This window comes from Vicugna pacos, chromosome 8 (genome assembly GCF_048564905.1).
Source record: "Vicugna pacos chromosome 8, VicPac4, whole genome shotgun sequence".
Lineage (NCBI taxonomy): Eukaryota > Metazoa > Chordata > Mammalia > Artiodactyla > Camelidae > Vicugna > Vicugna pacos.
The window spans coordinates 46,259,346-46,280,864 of NC_132994.1; the positions used below are offsets into that span (position 1 = coordinate 46,259,346).

General features: G+C 35.6%; 1 long non-coding RNA gene across 2 annotated transcripts in view; it reads right to left on the reverse strand.

The window, feature by feature from the left end:
* Positions 1 to 21,519, reverse strand: part of LOC140697876 (uncharacterized) — a 157,715-nt gene that overhangs the window by 115,250 nt on the left and 20,946 nt on the right. For both annotated transcript variants that reach the window (XR_012075256.1, XR_012075255.1), the window contains one exon: positions 18,979 to 19,088. This is a non-coding gene — a long non-coding RNA (uncharacterized lncRNA). The remainder of the gene's footprint in view (positions 1 to 18,978; positions 19,089 to 21,519) is intronic.

Here is a 21,519-nt window from a genome sequence, read left to right on the forward strand (position 1 = left end):
ACCATATAGTTCTGTTCACTCTTCTTCTCCCAGAAGCCTTTCACAGTGGCAGTTTTATGCTTTCCCTACACAGCTGGCTTTGTGCTTGCTACAAAGTTTTCCAAAACAAAGCAATATATTGTGTAGTTATACATATATTACTAGTAAATCTATAACAAAGCAAAAGATAATGACCAAAACAAGGTAGAATGATGGCTAACTCTGGGAGGCAGGGAAAAGATATAATTTGGAAGAGAATCACAAAGGCTTTTAAGGTACTGACATTATTTTTATTTCTCAGTCTAGGTGGTGAAGAGTCAGGTGTTCATTTTAGCATAAGTCTTCACATTGTTCCTGTTAACTCTATAAACAATCAAAACTAACAGAAGCAAGAAAAGTCACTTAGTTGCTGTCCTCTTCCATTTCAAAAATGGATAGAACAGTTAAAAAGAAGATTAGCAAGGAAACAGAAGGCTTGAACAACACCGTAGACCAACTCGACCCAACATATCTATAGAACACTTCATCCAACAATAGCAGAATGTCCATTCCTCTCAAATGCAAAAGGAACATTCCCCAGGATAGACCATGTATTAGGCCATAAAACAAGTTTTAATAAATGTAAAATGATTGAATCAACACAAAATATGTATTCCATTATGTATGGCCACAATGGAAATAAATTAGAAGTCAATTTCCTTTTGTCACACCCCAAATAACCAGTGAGTCAAAGAAGAAACCACAAAGGAAATTAGAGAATATTTTGAGATGAAACACACACACAAAGAAACACAACACACAAAATGGGATGCAATGAAAGCAGTGCTCAGAATAAAATTTATAACTGTAAATGCTTACATTAAAAAAGAAGAAAAATGTCAAATCAGTAACCTACATTTTCACCTTAAAAAACTAGAAAAGAAAGAGTAAATTAAACCCAGAGTAAGAAAAATAAAAGAAATAATAAATATTTGATTGGAAGTGAATAAAATAGAAAATTTAAAAATAGAGAAAATCAACAGAGCCAAAAGATGGTTCTTGGAAAAAGATCAATAAAATTGACAAGTCTTTAGGTAAGGTGACCAAGGGGAAAAAAAAGAAAAGACTCAAATCACTGAATTAGGAACGAAAGAGGTAATATTATTATTAGTCTTACAGAAATAAAAAGGATTATAAGGAAATACTATGAGAAATTACATACAGACAAATTAATAACCTAGATGAAATGGACAAACTCCTAAAAAGACACAGTCTAACTAAACTGAGTCAAGAAGAAATAGAAACTCTGAACAGAAAAAACAAATCAACAAATTGAATGAATAATCAAAAAAGTTCCCACAAGGAAAAGCTCAGAACCAAGTGACTCCACAGGTGAATTCTACTGAAGGTTTAAAGAAGAGAATTAACATGAATCCTTCACAAACTCTTCCAAAATATGTATAGAAGGGAACACTTCTGAAATTATTCTATGAAACCAATGTTAACCTGATACCAAAACCAGACAAAGATATCACATGAAAAGAAAACTATAGACCAGTATTTCATTCATAAATATAGATGCAAAAATTCTCAACAATCATTAACAAACTGAATTCAACATATAAAAATGATCATATATCATGACCAAGTGGGATTTATGTGAGGAATGTAAGATCAATTCAATATATCAAAACAAACCAATGTAATACACTGTATTAATAGAATAAGGGACAAAAATTTTTTTAAAGTGATCACTCAAAAGACACAGAAAAGCATTTGACAAAATCCAACACCTTTTTTGAGATTTAAAAAAAAAAAAGACACCCAGTAAGCTAGTACAAAGAAATTTCCTCAACCTGATAAAGGGCATCAATAAAAATCCAGTTAATCTCATACATAATTGTGTAAGACTGAAAGCTTCTCCCCTTAAGTCAAGGTGTCCACTTTTGCCACTTGTATTTAACATTGTATTGGAGAGTCTAACCAGGGCAATCAGACAAGAAAAAGAAATATGATGCACTGAGATTGAAAAGGAAGAAGTAAAACTATATGTATTTGCAGATTACATGCTCTTGTATATAGAAAATCCTAAGAAATCCACACACAAAAAAACTTATCAGAGCTAATAAATGAGTTCAGCAAGGTTGCAGGATATGAGATCAATACGCAAAAAGCAATTGTATTTCTATACATTTGCAATAAACAATCTGAAAATAAAATTAAGAAATCTTTCATTATAATGGTGTCAGAAAGAATAAAATACTTATGAATAAACATAACAAAAGAAGTGTAAGACATACACATTGAAAAATTTTTAAAAGTCATTGAAAAAAATTAAAGAATACCTAAATAAATGAAAAGACATTCCATGTTTATGCACTGGAAGACTTAATGCTAGTAAGATAGCAATACTCCCCAAATCAATTCAACACAATCCTTTCCAAAAATCTCAGCTACATTTTTTGCAGAAACTAACAAGCTGTTCCCAAGTTCATATGGAAATACAAAAGACTCATATTAACCAAAAAATCTGGAAAAAGTATAGCAAAGCTGGAGGACTCAGACTTCCCAATTTCAAAGCTACATCATTTGCCACAAAGCTACAGTAATGAAGACTGTGTGGTACTGGCATACGGATAAACAGATAGATCAATGCAATAGAGTAGAGAGCCCAGAAACAAACCTAAATAATTATGATCAATCAATTGATTTTTACAAGGGTGCCAATCATTCTTGGGGGAAAGAATAGACTTTTCAATAAATGATGTTTGGACAACTGGATATCCACATTCAAAAGAATGAAGTTGGACCCTATCTCATACCACATACAAATATTAACTCAAAATGAATCAAAGACCTAAATGTAAGAGCTAGACTATCAAAGTCTTAGAAGAAAGCATGGGACTAAATCTTCATGACTGTGGATTGTTTAAGCAATGGTTTCCTAGATATGATACCAAAAGCACAAGCAACCCAAGAAAAAAATAGATAAACTGGACTTCATCAAAATTAAAATATTTTTACATCAAAGAACACTATCAAAAAGTGAAAAGGTAAACCACAAGATGGGAGACTATATTTACCAATCATATATCTGAAAAGGATTTAGTTTCCAAAATATATAAAGAACTCTTATAATTCAATAATAAAAGATGATCCAATTAATAAATGAGCAAAGAATTTGAATAGACATTTCTCCAAAGAATATATACAAACAACCAATAAGCACATGAAAAAAATTTCAATATCTTTAGTGATTAGGGAGATGCAAATCAAAACCACAAAACCACTTCATAACCACTAGATGGTTATAATAAAAAAGCCAGACAATAACAAGCATTGCTGAGTGCTGAGGATGTGGAGAAATTGGAACATTCATACACTGCTGATAGGAGTATAAAATGGTATGGCTACTTTAGAAAATAATTTGACAGTTCCTCAAAAAGTTAAACAAAGTTACCATATGACCCTGCAATTCTACTCCTAGGCAAGAAAACTGAAAACATATGTTCACACAAAAATCTGTACATGAATTTTCATAACAGCATTATTTACAATAGTCAAGAGGTGGAAACAACACAAATGTCCATCAAATGATGAAAGGTTAAACAACATCCATACAACGAATTATTATTCAGTCATAAAATGGAATAAAGTAACTGATATATTTCATGACACAAATTGACCTTGAAAGAAGCCAGTCATGAAAGTCCACAGATCATTTAATAATTCCATTTATATGAAATGTCCAGAACAGGCAAATCCACAGTGACAGATTAGTGGCTGTTTAGAGAGGGGAGGGGAAGTAGGGAGTAACTGCTAATGGGATGGGTTCTGGGCTCCTTTTTGGAGTAATGAAAATGTCCTGGAATTTGATAGTAATGATGGTTGGACAACCTTCTGAATATATTTAAAACCTACTGAATTGTACACCTTAAAAGGCTGAATTTCATGATATGTGATTTAAACCTCAAATTAAAGAAATCCGATTCTAGGGAGTAACAGGTTGTATAAAATGGACTATACATTTTGGGGTTTACTGTGCTGTGTTACATGCACACAGTGAGGGTAAAGTGGAAGAAAACAGGGAGAGTTCTATTGCTTGAAAAATGAACAAAATCAATATTTTTTTCCTTCGGGCAGAAAAATTCTTATGCACCTATGACAAGGAGGTTAGTGACTACTTTCAGAACTGATGTAGACTGTGAAAAACGAAGTGCCTAGTGCTTAGATATGCCATTTGTGGTTTTAAGACCAAGAAATGCAAGGTGTTTCAATTCCTAGGTCGCACTTTTTTATTAAGCAAACAAAAGTCAGAGCATAGTTATGTTTAATTTTAAATCTGTACCCCTCCCTAATCAGGCCCTCTAGGCAAAGATGTGCTGTGACATTTTCCCCTGTCCTAGACAGTATGGTCTTTTGAGTTGAGAGAAAAAAGCATGTCACCCAAAAAAGAGAACATTAAAAAAAGACTTTGTATTTGAAAAGACTCTACTTTGATTAAAAAAAAAAACTGTGACTAGTTGTGCACTTTTACTATGGTGAAAAGATATACCACTTCAGGATAGCAGTTACCTCCAGAGAGGTAGGGAGGAAGAAGCAGTAAGGGGTGAGGAGAAATGGGGGGAGGTCACTGTCTTTAACATTACATTTTTATAAAGCTACACAGAGAGCTCAAGCATTTACTTTTGTTTAATTTTAGTGATAGATATATGGGCGTCTGTTATTTTAGTTTCTGAACTTTTCAATATGTTTGAAATATTTCAAAATTTAAAAACTATTTTTAAATTATCTGGTATTAAAAATACGATGTATGTGTCACTGTAATAATATTTTCTCAACATGAACACATTTTATGGTTTATTTTATTTTTAAAAAATTTTCTGGTTGTAGTTAATAATAACTAAGCACTGCTGTCAGCTGGGAGAAAGTCCTTAAAAACACATTCAGTCAGTCATGAAGCATTTATTTAGGACTTACCATATCACCACATGCCAAGTGCTATAAAAGTTGCTCATGAGACAAAGATAATAAGACACAGTCTCTGTCCTCAGAAAGCTCTCATCCTGGTGAATAATTCAGACAGATGACGGTATAATCCCAACACAATTTAGTACGTGCTACAAGAGATATACGCACAGAAGGTATGGACTCAGAGAAGGGAGTGAAAAAACAAAATCAGTCATATATACTTCTGATTCTCCCTAATGAGTTAACAAACACCAGATACATCAACCCTGGGTTGGGGGGTGAAGGGGGGCAGTGTGGGGAGACAACAAAAAAGTATTCATTTTATCTAGCATAATGACACAACCCACTGAATGTAGGCCACAAAACTGTAATTTTTCCCCCTATAATTTTTTTAAGCTTTAATTTTATATGTTTATTTTAATCAAATGCATTTAGCCAGCTAGGAAATTTTGGCATACTTATACTAAGGAAACTTTTGTGGCTAACATGTATTTTTTTACTACATGGAAGTCACCATGCATGGATTATTTCATTAAATCTTCATAACGTCTCTGGGAGATAGGCACTGTCAGTATCCCCATTTTACACATGGGAAGACTGAGCCTCAGAGTACCTAGAAAACGTGTCCAAGTTTACAGTTCCAGTTAAACAGAGCCCATAACTATCTGTTCATGCTACATCAATGTCAGTTATATAAGGGAAAAATAAAAGATCTGTAGAACTTTCTATTCACACAGAGAATATACTCATCATGATGTCTGGAACTCCATCTAATTTTTAAAATGGTAAAAAGCCCTTGAATTTATTTGGCTTATTACATCTTATTAACGGAATGCCTGTAGGTTTAATCTTTAACTCTGTAGAGTGTGCAAAGGGAAATCAACCTAAAAGCATCCTTTTTTCTGGGATCAACAACTGGATTTGGTTCTGATCAATTAAAATCGTCTGTCCAGGACTCTCAACAGGATGGTGGTTGATGTTAAAAAAGAGTCCTTACTGAGACCTACAGACTACTTTATAATGAAAACCCACAAGGATACCATTGCTCTGTGGTGTTTAAAATAGGGGGACATGGTGCCTAACATTGACGACAAGCAGAGTGTTTGAAACAGACAAAAGAAAAGGCATGTATTGTTTAATAGAGATCTGCCGATGAAGAGCATCTTATCAGAACCTCTTTGTTCCCAGGGCTGGGAAGATTTGCCAGGCTCACCAAACAAGAACTCAAGCACATCACACTGAAGAAAAACACATCAGAAACTACCCAGGAGCCCAGGAGGCCAGGGAGATAGCCACGTCTGAGAGAGTGTGCAGAGGATGATTGTCCAAACAGCTCCCTAACTTCGTGAGATGCCAGGCTCCTGGGACAACAGGGGCCAAAGCTTCAGGGCTGCCAAGAGACACAGAGCTGTTGACATTTAGATGCAGCCTTAGAGAAAGGACCGAGCTGCTCCATTTGTATTGTTTTAATGAGTTTTAGTTCAGGTCTGGGCTAAGTGAACTCCCTGTGCTTCTCAATGACCAGCCACCTGACAGATGGCACACCCACAAGAACCCTTCCTATCCCATCTTGTGTGAGAACAAATGTGGTTGATTCTCCTCCAGAGAGATCTTGGCCATCATGCAGCAGGTTGTGCCTCTCACGCAAAGGCATTTCCTTGTGTTCCAGTGACCTTTGCTTCCCACCTCTGTGTGCCTTCCTCCGGCACTGCGCTCCATATGACATTGCTTTGTGGGCTCTCATGACTTCTTCCATTCTTTATTATCTGACTGAGGCTATGAGCCACAATTATGACAGCGATGGTCCTCAAAGAGACCAGGCCAAGGCTGAGGGAACATCCAACTCCCTGACAGTTGGAAACAATGCATGAAACAGGAATTCTAACTGAGTGTCCTGGATGTGAAGCTTACGTAGCTTCCCTCTTTTTAAGAACACAAGCTATTAAAATTCAGAAAGCCACACTCAAATGATGAATTACCTAAACAAAGTGAGATATTTATTCACAGGAACAGCTATGAAACTATGAAAAATGTAAAAGCATTCTATATGAAAATGCATACAGCATTGTGAGTTAAAAATTGAACTAAATATTTAGTTTACACTATCTATTTAAAATTCTGAAATCTACCAGAGATAACTAAGGTCAGAATCTGATGGTTCTTAGTTTGTCTGATAAGGACACAATTCAGAAAATGATGTTTTGTGTGCTCAACAATCTCAGAGAAAACAGGGCCCCAAGTTTGGAGTTTCTTAAAAAGAGTGGTCTTCTGTAATGGCTTAGGGTTCCATGTGGTTGTGATCTTTCCAGAATGAAGGACTAAATAAATCCTGACGAAACTCTGAAAGATGCCACCAAGTCTAAATGTTTCAAAGCCAACACTTCAACTGCTAAATCATTCCCTCTGTTTTAAAGGAGTGATCATTTGATTGGCAATGGGGGTGGAGAGAAATCCTTCCCCTGTAATGCATATGGACACATCATCTCCATGATTAAATATGAAAGAGGATCGGATCTAGGGGAGACCTCCTGATTCATTCAGACACACGAATCATCCAGAGGAGGGGGGTACTCCATTTTCCCTTGAACTCTAGTAGGAAATTTCCCATGCCATAATTGTATTTGTTATAGTGCAATGATCAAAGTCCACAGATTCCTCCATCCATCCCCATTCAGAGAAGCCATATGGTATTACTAGGAGAGTCACATGTAAGGCTGGTTTGTCATATTCATGATTAAATACCCACGGGGGAAGGGAACACAGAGGAGAGCCAAAGCATTTAAAACAAGAGACTGAAAGCATGAACTCCAAGAGGCACTTGGATATATTTCCTACGCCTATAAGATCTAAAGTGGTGGGTCTATACAGAAAACATGCTGCAGTAGGATATGGAGGGAAAAGAGGAGAGATTCTTTAAAACAATAGGTGATTTCTCTCAGTAGCTGTGCACATAGAGCTATTTAGGGCTTAGTCAAAAATTCTAGGGGGTGGGAAGGGATAAATTTGGGAGTTTGAGATTTATAAATGCTAGCCACTATATATAAAAATAGATTTTAAAAAATGTTTCTTCTGATAGAACTATGTTCAATATCTTGTAATAACTTACAATGAAAAAGAATATGAAAACGAATATAAGGAGGCAAGAATATACAATGGAATAAAGACAGTCTCTTCAGCAAATGGTGTTGGGAAAACTGGACAGCAGCATGTAAAACAACAAAGCTAGAACACTCCCTTACACCATATACAAAAATCAACTCAAAATGGATTAAAGACTTAAACATAAGACAAGATACAATAAACCTCCTAGAGGAAAACATAGGCAAAACATTATCTGACATACATTTCAAAAATTTTCTCCTAGAAGAAATAAAAGCAAGAATAAACAAATGGGACCTAATGAAACTTACAAGCTTCTGCACAGCAAAGGAAACCAGAAGTAAAACAAGAAGAAAATCTTCAGAATGGGAGAAAATTTTTGCAAGTGAAACCGACAAAGGCTTGATCTCCAGAATATATAAGCAGCTCATACGACTCAATAAGAAAAAAATAAGCAACCCAATCCAAAAATGGGCAGAAGACCTAAACAAGCAATTCTCCAAGGAAGACATACAAATGATCAAAAAGCACATGAAAAAATGCTCAATATCACTCATTATCAGAGAAATGCAAATCAAAACTACAATGAGGTATTACCTCACACCAGTCAGAGTGGCCGTCATTCAAAAATCCACAAATGACAAATGCTGGAGAGGCTGTGGAGAAAGGGGAACCCTCCTACACTGCTGGTGGGAATGCAGTTTGGTGCAGCCACTATGGAAAACAGTGTGGAGAGTCCTCAAAAGACTAGGAATAGACTTACCATATGACCCAGGAATCCCACTCCTGGGCTTGTATCCAGAAGGAAATCTACTTCAGGATGACACCTGCACCCCAGTGTTCATAGCAGCACTATTTACAATAGCCAAAACATGGAAACAGCCTAAATGTCCATCAACAGGTGACTGGATAAAGAAGAGGTGGTATATTTATACAATGGAATAGTACTCAGCCATAAAAACTGACAACATAATGCCATTTGCAGCAACATGGATACTCCTGGAGAATGTCATTCTAAGTGAAGTAAGCCAGAAAGAGAAAGAAAAATACCATATGAGATCGCTCATATGTGGAATCTAAAAAACAAAAACAAAAACAAACAAGAAAACAAAAACAAAGCATAAATACAGGACAGAAATAGACTCACAGACAGAGAATACAGACTTGTGGTTACCAGGGGGGTGGAGGGTGGGAAGGGTAGACTGGGATTTCAAAATAGTAGAATAGATAAACAAGATTACACTGTATAGCACAGGGAAATACACACAAAATGTTATGATAACTCACAGAAAAAAAAATGTGACAATGAGTGTGTATATGTCCATGAATGACTGAAAAATTGTGCTGAACACTGGAATTTGACACAACATTGTAAAATGATTATAAATCAATAAAAAATGTTTAAAAAAAAGAAAACGAATATGAAACATATATATATATATATATATACATACATATATGCATGACTGGGACAATGTGTTGTATACCAGAAACTGACACATTGTAACTGACTGTACTTCAATTTTTTTTAAAACTATAAAAAAAAATTTAAAACAGAGAGATGACCAAACAAAAGTGTGCTTAGAAAAGAAGTAAAAAAAATTCTAGAAGGTAGATATGGTCATTCTGAAGTCTACTGATTATTAGACAGGCTTACTATCTTATGCTCTGGTTGCAAGGAAAATGATACCATTTGGTAAGAAACAGGCAGTAGCATTTTTCCCTTTGTAGATTGGTGAAGATTAAAAAAATCTGGTAACTCCCAGAATTTGTACAGATACCAGGAAATAAATATTCTTGGAGTGAGTGAGTAAGATTTTGGAAATGCTGGTCAAACGTAACCATATTTATCAATTTTTTTATTTGCATAAACAATGGCCCCACAATTATATGGCTAGGCACAAGATATGAAAACATATACACACCTGTGAGTATCCACTGTAGTATTTTTATTCTTGCATAACATGGAAGAAATCTGAATATCTAATAGTAGAGGAACAACTAAGCGAATTAGAAAAATTCATTCAATAGAAGCATATGCAGCCAGTAAGAAGAAAGAATAAGGTAAATCTACCTATTTCTCTGTGCAAAAATTTTTATCAGAAAATATGAGTCTGCTTGTGAAAAGAAAGAGAAAAGGAGAGACAGGAGAGAAAGAAAAAAAGAAAAAAGGAAAGAAAAAGAAAAATTTTAAAGTATAGGCACATCTGATAAATGTCTGTTTATAACAAACAGTAGAAATAACATAGAAAATTTCTGAAAATTGCCAGAAGAAATTGTTTTTAGTAAAATGTCCCCAAGAGGTGGAAATTTGAAAAGGATTTTTACTTTTCATTTTATAGCATTTTGTTCTGTTTTATTTTTTCTTTTAAAAGAGCATGCAAACATAATTTTTAAAAGCTAACTTGTAAAACATCATCTATAGCTCAGTGTTTCTGTTTCCTATACAACTTTTATTGAAGCACAACTTGTATACAATAAAATTCACTGATTTTGAATTATGAGTTATAACAAATGCATACAGTCACATACCACCATCATAATCACAATATAGAATATCTCCATCACACCTAACATTTGCTCTTACAATTTTGTTACCAATCCCATAACCCTATCCCTATCCCTGGGTCCTAGAAACCACTGATCTGTTTTCTTTCACTAGTTTTGCTTTTTCTAGAATTTCATATACTCTAATCATATGAAATAAAATTTTGCTTCTGGCTTTTTTCAACTAGCATAATACTTTTAAGATTCATCTACATTGTTATATGTATCAGTAGTTTAATACTTCTACTGCTCAGTAATATCCACTGTGTGGATATACCATAATTAACCCATTCACCAAGTGATAGATATTTGAGTTCATTCCAACTGTTAACTATTATAAATAATCCTGCTGCTTTGAGTATTCACGTACAAGTTTTCTGTGGAAATGTTTTCCTTTTTCCTCAATAAGTACTTAAGAGTGGAATTACTATGTAACATGTTAAGTTTCATTTATTTTTCTCTATTATCTTTCATTGATTTCTGCCTTAATCTTTATTATTTCCCTTCCTGTACTTTGCGTTTAATTTTCTCTTTTTTTCTAGTTTCTTAAAGTAGAAGCTTAACTCATGGATTTGAGAACTTTCTTATGTATCTAATAGAAATTAATGCTTTAAATTTTCATCTAAACATGGCTTTCACTGCATCCCATATATTTTGATATATTGTTTTCATTTTTATTCAGTTCAAAATAATTTCTAATTTTATTTATAACTTCTTTCCTTGGCCCATGGTTTTTTAAAAACTGAGTTATCTCATTCTCAAATATTTGAAGATTCCTCAACTTTCTGTTCTTGATGTCTCATTTAAAGTCGTTGTGATTAAAAAACATACTGCATATAATTTCAAATGTTTTAATTTTATTGAGGTTTGGTTTATGACCCAGAATATAATGGTCTACCTTGGTTTCTCTAGCTTTATAGTAAGACTTGAGGTTTGGTGGCATCAGTTCTCCAACTTTGTTCTCTTTCAATATGGTATTGGCTATTTTGAGTATTTTGCCTCTCCATATAAATGTTAGACTCTGTTTGTAGTTATCCATAAAATAACCTGTTGGTATTTTGATTGGAATTGCTTTGAATCTATAGATTAAATTAAGAACTAACAACATATTGACAACATTGAGTTTTCCTTTCCATGAACATAAAATATCTCTCCATTTACTTAGTTCTTTGATTTGGCTCATTAGAATTTGTAGTTTTCCTCATACAGATCTTGTACATATTTTGTTAGTTTTATACCTAAATATTTATACCTGAGCATTGCATTTTGGGGGGTGCTAATGTAAATGGTACTGTGCTTTTAAATTCCATTTGTTCATTGCTGGTACATAAGAAAGCAATTGACTTTTGTATCCTGCAACCTTCGATAATCAATTATTAGTTCCAGTTTTTTGTCCATTCTTTTGAATTGTCTACACAGGCAATATGCCATCTGCAAACAAAGACAGTTTTATTTCTTTCTTCACTTGCTGTATACATTTTCTTTTCTTTCCTATTGCATTAGCAAGGATCTCCAGTACCACGTTGAAAGTAAGTGGTGAGAGGAGACATCCTTTTCTTGTACCTGATCTTACTGAGGAAACTTCTAGTTTCTCCCTATTAAGTATAATATTAGCTATAGGTTTTTTGGAGATAACCTTTATTAAGTTAAGAAAGTTCCGCTCTAGTTCTAGCTTACTGAGAGTTTTTATCATGAGTGGATTACTAAATCATGTTTACTTTCTTTTTGTCTCATCAGTTTTTTATTCTTTTCTTTGTCTTTTACTACATCCCTTTGAATTCACTGAAGGTTATTTTATTTAATTTATCTCCACTATTGGTTATTAACTATACCTCTTTCTTTTATTTTTTTAGAACTCCTCTAGAGTTTGAAATATACATCTTTAATTTGCCACAATTTACCTTCAAATAATATTAATCCCTTAATGTATGCTGCAAGAAACTTACATCAGTATACTTCTATTTACCCCCTTCTTGACCATTGTATTATTGTTATACTTTTTACTTCTATATGTTAAAAATTCCACAATACATTATTATTTTGCTTTAAATAGCTTATCATCTTTTTTTAACATTCTAATGTTTTAATATTCTTTTTTCAATATAATTCTACTTCTAGAAATCTCTCCTAAAGATTTCATTAAACAAGCATTCAAAACATATTCAATGAAAAAGTATTTATCAGAGTGAAAATATGGCAACAATCTAAATAATCCTTAGCAAGGGAATTTTTTAAATTATTGTACATCCTTACAATCATATATTAGGCAGCTCTGTGAGTATTTTCAATGACATTTAAGGACACAGAAAATGTTCCTGGTCTAATGTTAAGTGGTAAAAACAGAGACCTGAAGATTCTCTACAGGGTCACAGAAACTGTTTATACTTGAGAGAGACAGACAGACAGAAACAGAGATGTAAAGAGAGGAAGGGGATGGAGAAAGAGAGAGACTGATGCAAGGATACCACAAAATGTTTCTCTGTAGGGGTTTAGGTAATGGTCAATTTTTTCCTAATCCATTTGTTTACAAATTTTCTAATTGTATTATTGAATTAAGAAATTTTCTATCTACTGGCAAAAAAAAGAGAAATTTTCTAATGAACTGTTGAAATAAGAAAATATCTTTTTCATCAAGGGTGCAGATAATATACTATCCAAAAACACTACTGAATTTTAATTCCATTATGTATTTTTTTCTGTGCAAAGTTTACTTTCTACATTGTTGTGTTTGCAGTTTTTCTGAGTTCTTAGCTCTCAGATAGATATTTGCTTGTTTATCAACTAGTCAAAAAAGTTCATTATCTTTAAAAAGATTTAAATAAAATTAAAATTGCCTTTTTTTTTTCTTTTACTGACAGAGTGATGACTTCCAAAGCTCTTTATTCCTTTGTGCAGATCTAGATTTCTATATGGTATCACTTTGCCTTTGCCTGAAAGAAAATTTTCATTTTCTTTAATATTTCTTGTCATGTAGATTTTCTGTTAATAACTTTTTCAACATCTGTATGCCTGAAAAGGGATTTATTTGTCTTTTGTTTTCAAATGATCTTTTCCTTGGGCAAAGAATCCTAGATTGACAAGTTTTTTTTCTCTCAAACAAGTTAAAAATGTTGCTCCACTGACTCTTGACTTGCATTGCTTCCAGTGACAAATTGGCTGTCGCCCTTATCTTTTTTCCTTTGTATTTAAGAGATCTTTTCCCACTAACTGTTTTTAATAATTTCTTTTTATTACTGGTTTTGAGTAATTTTAATGTTATTGTAATCTGTCCTGGTGTTGGTTTTCTTAATATTTCTTCTACTTGAAATTCACTGAGCTTCTTGGATCTATGGAGATATATATAAAATTTAGAAAAATTTTAGTGATTATTAATTTAAATATTTTTCTTCCATTTTTAGGGAGTCCAATTACACCTACATTAGATGATTTGATACTGTCTCACATTATGTCCTACATGTGGCTATGTTCACTTTTTCTTAGTTGTTTTTCTTTCTGTGTTTCAATTTGGTTAGAATCTATTGTTATGTCTTTGAGTTCATTAGTCTTTTCTTCTGCAGTGTCTAATGTGGTGTTAATTACTTCCATTGTATTTTTATCTCAGACTTGTATTTTCAACTCTAGAACATTCACTTTTGTCTTTTCTATATCTTCTGTTTCCTCTCATCATTGTGCTCATGTTGTCCTTTATCTTTTTCAATATATAAGAATATATTTATAATTGCTATTTTACCATTTTTATCTGCCAAGTCTAACTTCTAGGTCATTTCTGAGTTTGTTTTTAGTGATTGGCCTTATTTAGTGATAACCTTTTGGGTCATATTTTCCTATTTGAATGTCTGATAATCTTTCTTTGTGTGACAGATTTAGCAAATATTATGTTTTTAGCTGCTGGAATTTTTGTATTCTTTTAATATTATGAAGCTTTTTTCTGGGACACAGTTTAGTTGCTTGAAATCAGTTTGATTCTATCAATGTTTGCTTTTAAAATGTGTTAGGGTAAGTCCAAAGGAGTCTTTAGTCTAAAGCTTGGTCCTTTTTAAGGACTCTACCTAATGCCTCATGTATTAGAATGTCTTTCTACTCTGGCTGGTGGAAACCTGAACAGAGGTGTGAGCAGGTAAAAGAAACAAACAAAACAAACCCAACAAGGGACGGTGATACATCAAGGAACTAGCAGTCTGTCTAAACTCCAGGGATTATGCTACCTATTCCTTTACAATGGTTCTTTTCCCAGCCTGAACAGTTTCCTCATATGCATGTTTGTAAAAGTATTCACTCAAAGGCTTGAGGGAACCCCTCTGTAAATCTCTTTTAATTCTTTTTCGCTTTGTAGTCCTCTTCTTTCTGACATTTTTCTCTGCAAATCCTAGCCTTGTTGGCCTCCCTGAACTGCAAATTCTGTCTTCTTAATTCAGAAAATTATACAGGCTTTCTTTGGGTTCCTGTCCCTGGGTTGCAGCCTGGAATCTCCTCCAAGTAGTAAGCTGTGGAAATCATAGAGTTCTCTTCATTGCTCCATTTCTCCTATGGATCACCCTCCTGTGCTGCCTTTATCATGTCTGAAAATCCCTGCTTCATGTATTTTCTCTGGTTTTCTAGTTGTTTAAGGTAGGACGTATATCCAGGCCCTTACTTTACAATAGTCTACAGAAAGATTTACAATTTGTAAGTAATAGGAATACAAAATACAAATAGCACCAAAACTACCTGAATAAATTTTACTTTTTATGAGATTTCAAAATCTTAGATTGCCTTCTGATCATATTTCTAAGAATCAGTTATCATATATTATAGTTCTGCAGAATGACATTGAGTATATATAAACTTCTGGGAGAGAATATTACATCTTTTCCCAGTCCCCCATCTCACTATGATCCTGGGTAAAGCCAGTATCTGTAGACAATTGCTGCAACTCTCTATTTTCACAGTACCTTAAAGTGTTGATTATCTTCATGCCTGTCAGATCCATCTTCTGAGCTTCTCTGCTTCTTTCTGCCTCCTGTTTAAATTTAACCACCAAGAGGCCCTGGCAGAAGATCCAAGGGTAGAAGGAGACAGTGATCCTATCTTCATATGTCCTTTTCTAGCCAAAGTTTTGCCAATAGGTGCATTCATCTAGCTATGGCCAGAGCTCCTAGGAACAGCACCTCTCCCATGGCTACAACACTAGCCAGAGTTCAATAACACCACTTCCTCTTCTTGGTTCCTCAGGCCTAGGTATGAAAATGGCTTGGCTTTCTGTCACTGCTGGTTCCTTAATGTATCACTGTCCCTTATTGGGTTTGTTTGTTTGTTTGTTTGTTTTACCTGCTCACACCTCTGTAAATATTCCCTTTATTAGACGCTCTCCAGTTCATCCTTACAGGGTTATTTGTTTCCTGCTGAAATTTCCACAACCCCCGGCCACACTATTAAAGCTTCACCTTTGAAATCATAAACTCAACATCCCAGTCTTTGACTGCAACTTCTTATCCTTTCAGTTCTCTTCACGACTCTTTTCCTTTTATAGTGAATAGTGATATGATTTGTTAGAATATAGTAAGAATGGCATTCAAATAAATTATTGCAATATATAGAAATCACTTTTATTGAAAAAATATACAATCATCTAGACAAGCTGAAAAATTAAGGCTAAGGTAAAATATTTCCGTGACTCTTAATCTGGCTGTTCTTTCTCCATTCCTGTGCCTGATCCCTCCCTTTCCTGCTTTTCCCCATCTTTTAGCCTTTTTTTAGATTTATTTCCTTCCCAGTCCAGCCTAGATACAATAGTCCTTCATTTCACCTACCCTTATTTTCCCCCATTATAATAGTTCTCTCCATTTCTAAGACTTCTGTTTCCCCAGCTTGGTGTTCAAGTTTTTAAAATACTCTGAGTTTCTCTTTGTCTACAAAATGATGAGTTGGATAACAGATCTCTAAGTAGGATAATCATTGCCCCCAACCAGTTTGCTTTTGAGGGTAAAAGAGGAGCTATTAATTGTTACACTAGGACAACAAGAGAGTCCCAACGAAACTGGGCCTGTGACCATCTATCTCGATTGCTTCTTTCAGTACTAATTATATGATTATATTACACATATTAAAACCAGAAAATAGATTTCAGATTTTTTTTCTGGAGTTATGAGCTTGCAGCTTACAATATGGCCTGCTTAGTGAATACAACAAAACATTTGGAAAAAACAAAGATAAGAATAAGAAATCAAAGGCATAGAGATTAGGGTTGTGAAGTGTGAAGACAGTGCAAGAAGAAAACATCCACAAACACATGTTTCCTTCCAGATCTCAGGCTTATCAGACAGTTGTCTTCAAGGAAAGGCCCTGCTTTTTCTAATAAGCAAGTGGCAGGGAACCCACAGAATAATCTACCCATCTGGGTGTAAATCTAATGTCCTCTTGCCTACTTGTCTCTTCCCTTCCATTTTCAGTTTTCATTTCAAACCACACAGAGGCTGATGCTCTGCCCTGTGTGCTGCTTCCTATGCCACAACAAAAAGGCTCTTCTGACTGAATAGACATGGTCGCCATGGTAGCTGGGGGTCATAAACTCCCGAGCTGTGGGTCTTGGCACAATTCCATGCATTATCTGCATCCTGGTGCAAATCAGTCCCTTTATCTAATTAGTAGCCTTACAAATAGCCACCTGCCCCAGAGCTTACCCATTAAAGATGCAATATTGCTGAATAGCTTGAGACAAGGAATGAGGATAACAGAAAACTGAAAGCTGATCTTAGCAAGGCCCTTCTCTTCTGGTTACAGACACCTGCAAGCCTCAGCCCACCCACATAGCAGGAGTTCAAAAGGAGACCGAGAACAAATCACTTCTGTCTTCTTTTCACTGCTCACCTTGAGTGTCTCCTGATCTACTAGTCTCCCAGAATCTGGGCATGCTGACTTCTGCCTATAGGACCTGGATGACCATTCCTGCTCAAGTGCCCAGCTGTTCCCTGCCTCAGAGCTCCCTACCTGTCTCTATTTCTAGAACATGGCCAACTGACCTGGTCTTCTGTAGTCCACACCCTGGTCTGGGCACTGCAGAGTTATCTCTTGATTCACTGGAAAGACTGGATCCTTTCTAATTTGTTTAAATTATAAAAAGTCCTTTATGCTAATGAAACATACTTCAGATACATATTGTCCAGATATTTGTCAGGTTCATCTTTTTTTCTTCCAGTAAAAATGAAATTATTTTTATTCAGCATTTACTATATAGAAGCAAATATCTTCCTATAGTCATTCTATAAATAATAATAAATCTAAACTGTTAAAAAGTTGAAACCATTGTATTCTGGAGGTGGACAATGAAGTAAATCTGACATTTGCACCCTGGTCTGAATTTCAGAAATGATTCCAAGGGCTTGGGATGGATGGGGGTACAAGGATGGCAGACAAGTCCACCTACGATTTTACATTTGATGCTGTGGTGCCATATTTGAGTGCTTCTATCTATTATGAAAGCAAAAGAGGACCCTAATGCAGTATATCCACCATGAGCTTCTGGAATTAGAGCAAACTGAAAACTCACCCAATAGTCTCTTTTATTCTGGGGAATATTTATTCTGTGTGTGCAGAGCAAGTACATGCCTCACTGTAATTTTACTGTTATGTAATGACTTCAAAATTTCTTGCTTTTTATTATTATGCTATGTGTTTATGAGAATATATATCCAACAAAAACCTAGTAAAGTAGGAAATGATTATCTTTTCTATGCTGGTGATGGTCAAGTATGAAAACCATGGCAAAAAGTATAGAAGGGGAAAATCTTTACTAAGTCCTTTTATCTATTCTTTTCTTGTTGCAAGCTATGATTTCTTCTGTTTTACTATCAGATTAGTCACTCCAGTTTGAAATGATATCAAGCAACAGGGTTTCTCTTCCTGAGACATGCTATTCCAGAGGCTAGCAGATCTGACTGATAAGGGCTTCTTAATATTCAGATATAGTCTCTTTCCTTGAAGTTTCCATTGTTCCTACTTACTAATTTATATTTTCAAATAAAATATCTTCAAGGTCTCTGAAAAGAAGTCAGTGTTTTGAATCTGTGCAAGTAAAAATGAAGCCAGGCCAACATTCTCTCCCTGCCCACTGTGAACCTCCTCTCCCCCTAGGCCATTCCAGGAACAACCAGATTAAATAGTTATGCTCTGAACCAAACCCTAAAGGCCATTATTTAGGTTTCTTTCGAGAAAGGAAAAAATTGCAAATTTGAAAACAAGCGCTGTCTTTGTGAGAATTTTCACTTTTATTCTCCAACCATCTTAAGCAAGGGTTACCAAGCAATCACCACTATATTCAACACAGATTGAAGTATTCTTATGCACATTTGTCTCTTTGGCTGCTTCTAACTATCCTTACCTGACGTTCAATTGTAATCTTAGTAAACAACAGCATTCAGTACTTACAGAGGTGATGTCTTCCTGGTACATAATTGCTGGTTCAAAGTTTGATTTCTCTCTAGCCTTTAAACTCCATGAGCGCTGGGACAGATCATTCCTGAATCACCATGCCATCCCTGTGAAAGGGTAACAGGGAGAAAGTGTGCAATGATCTCTTTATTGTTTAGAAAGTGTGAAAGAGTAAGTTAAAATTCTACGGCTTTGGAGAACTACAAAGTAGTATTTATATTCTTAGTAACCGTTTAATAATATAAACCAATTTATTGGCAAATTAATGAGCAAAAGCAGTGTCTGGGCTTCAAAAAACAATGGAAATGATATGTTTGCTGAACCTATGACTCCAAGAACTAAAGAAAAAAAAGTCCCAAACAACTATTAATTTGAAAGGATACCCCATTTGAAACCTGTTGAGTTATTCAGAGGAAGTTATGTAAGCCTAAACTGCATTATTCAGAAACACCTGGGATAATCTGTAATTTCTCACTTACATGGTCTTTAGGATCTACCTTTTGACTTAAAGATGAACTTTCCAACCTGGAAAATTTATCATTATGATTCATAAATATGAAATCTTTTTTTTTTCTTCTGTCTCATCCTCCTCTACAAATCTCACAGAGGACACAGCAGAGAGGGCAGGAATGCAAAGGAGGTCTGTGGTTTGGAACTGGCCCAAGCCAAACTGAATTTTTCTGGATATACATTAAACTGTCAGCAAAGAGCACCATGACCCAGAACCTGAACAAAGAAAAAACCCCACAGCCCTCTGAAGTCACTGGTCCCATGAGCTGTTTTAAGGAGAAGACACGCAACCAGGAATTATTCACATGTTTAAAACGTGTCCATCCCAGATCCAATCAAACCCGCTTGTGAGCCAGAAACTGGAATCATTTCCCTTTCTCTTTCCCAGGTTAAGGGGGGATTCTGCTGAGCAGCTCAGCTTTGAGAGCACTTGCTGGACCTATGGATTCTCATATCTGCTCTGAGGCTTGCAATATAGGGTCCTGTCCTCATTTTAAAAGAAGGTCTTAGGAAATTGACATCTAAGGTCTGCGATTGCAGGGTGGTCAGAACCTGAAGGTAAGTGAAGAGCCTCAATCTTTCCAAAGCATCACCTGACAGAGAGAGCCTAGCTAGCGGTGTGGGGTCCCCGGCAGAGGTTTACAAAGAGGGAACAAAGGAGAATAAAGATGAAGACAGCTTCCTGATGGGATGTGTGTCAGTGAACATTTGCTGTTCTTTTCTAGTCACCCTGGAGAAAATTAGGAAAATATAGGTTGTTTCAATATGTAAGAATGTCTCCTGAGCTAAAAGGTGCAAGCTCCTAGACATGAGCTGTAGCCGAGGAGTTTAAGTTGTAAAGCTTAAAGACAGCGAGGAAATACTACAAGCAGGGCATGTAAAATGAACAGAAGTCAAAGCACAAGAATCAGAGAGGTAAGGAGCTTTGAAATAATAGGAAGTGAGGACCCAGACATGTGTGATAAGGTAAGTCACGGCCAAAATGAAGGATGGAAAAGATAACTCAAGCCCACCGTGACGGACATACAGAGAGGGCTGATGGCAGTGGCCATGAATCCAGTGAGGATGAGGAGGGTGCCACTTGTTGAGCACTTATGAAGTATTAGAACTCTTTGCTGGGAAGTTTATAAATACCTTGTCTGATACTACAACTGTCTCTAAAGGATGTTATGATATGATACTCATCATAAACGAAGACTCAGGAAAAGCGACTTCCCCACAGGCAAACCCAGGTCTGTCTGAGCTGTTTTCAATACACAATCACTGTTTGCCCATGAGCAGTGAAGCCCCTCCTCTAGCCCCTTGGGCAATCAAGAATTACTAAGAAAAAAATGTAGTCAGAGGTAACCATTGATAGATCAGATGGGACTATTTCTCCTTGAGCAGACTGTGTCTTCTTTATCTACTTGTTCCCTGCACTTAGCCAGGCACCCCGATATAGACACGGAGATGTTCCACCCAGATGCCCCTTCAAGGAAAGGCTTGCTGCCTCAGTGTTGGGAGAGTGGTTAGCCTCCAGTCGTCAGCTCCACCAAGGTTGACCTCAGCTGTAGATAAATAATGGTCTCACCTGAAATCATGCCCTTTTTCAAAAGCTGCATCCAGCAACCAAGCAGGGAAAGGAGAGGAGTGCTGGGGGATAACAGCCTGAGCTGGTTTGAGACAACAGTGAAGGGCAGTCTGACTCCAGAGCTCCCTGCCAAACTGGCCGAGATCTTGTCAGCTCTGCTTTGCAGTTTGACTTCTCCCTTGGCCCAGTTCTGCTTCTGCCCCCTTCTTTTCAAAGGTGTTGATCCCTAATAAACATCTTGGACTCCATATGCTTCCAGGGGACACAACTTGCAATGCACCCATTATGTACCCAATAAATATTTGAGAAATAAATGGATGGATAAAGTGGTATGAGTTAAGGAGAATTTTTTAAGATTCCTTCCCCCTCCCCCACAAAAAATGTTCCCATTAGTTGGTGACTTAGAGTCTACAATCAATGGTTTATTCCTTTGTCTTCTGCTCTTATAAATACCCACG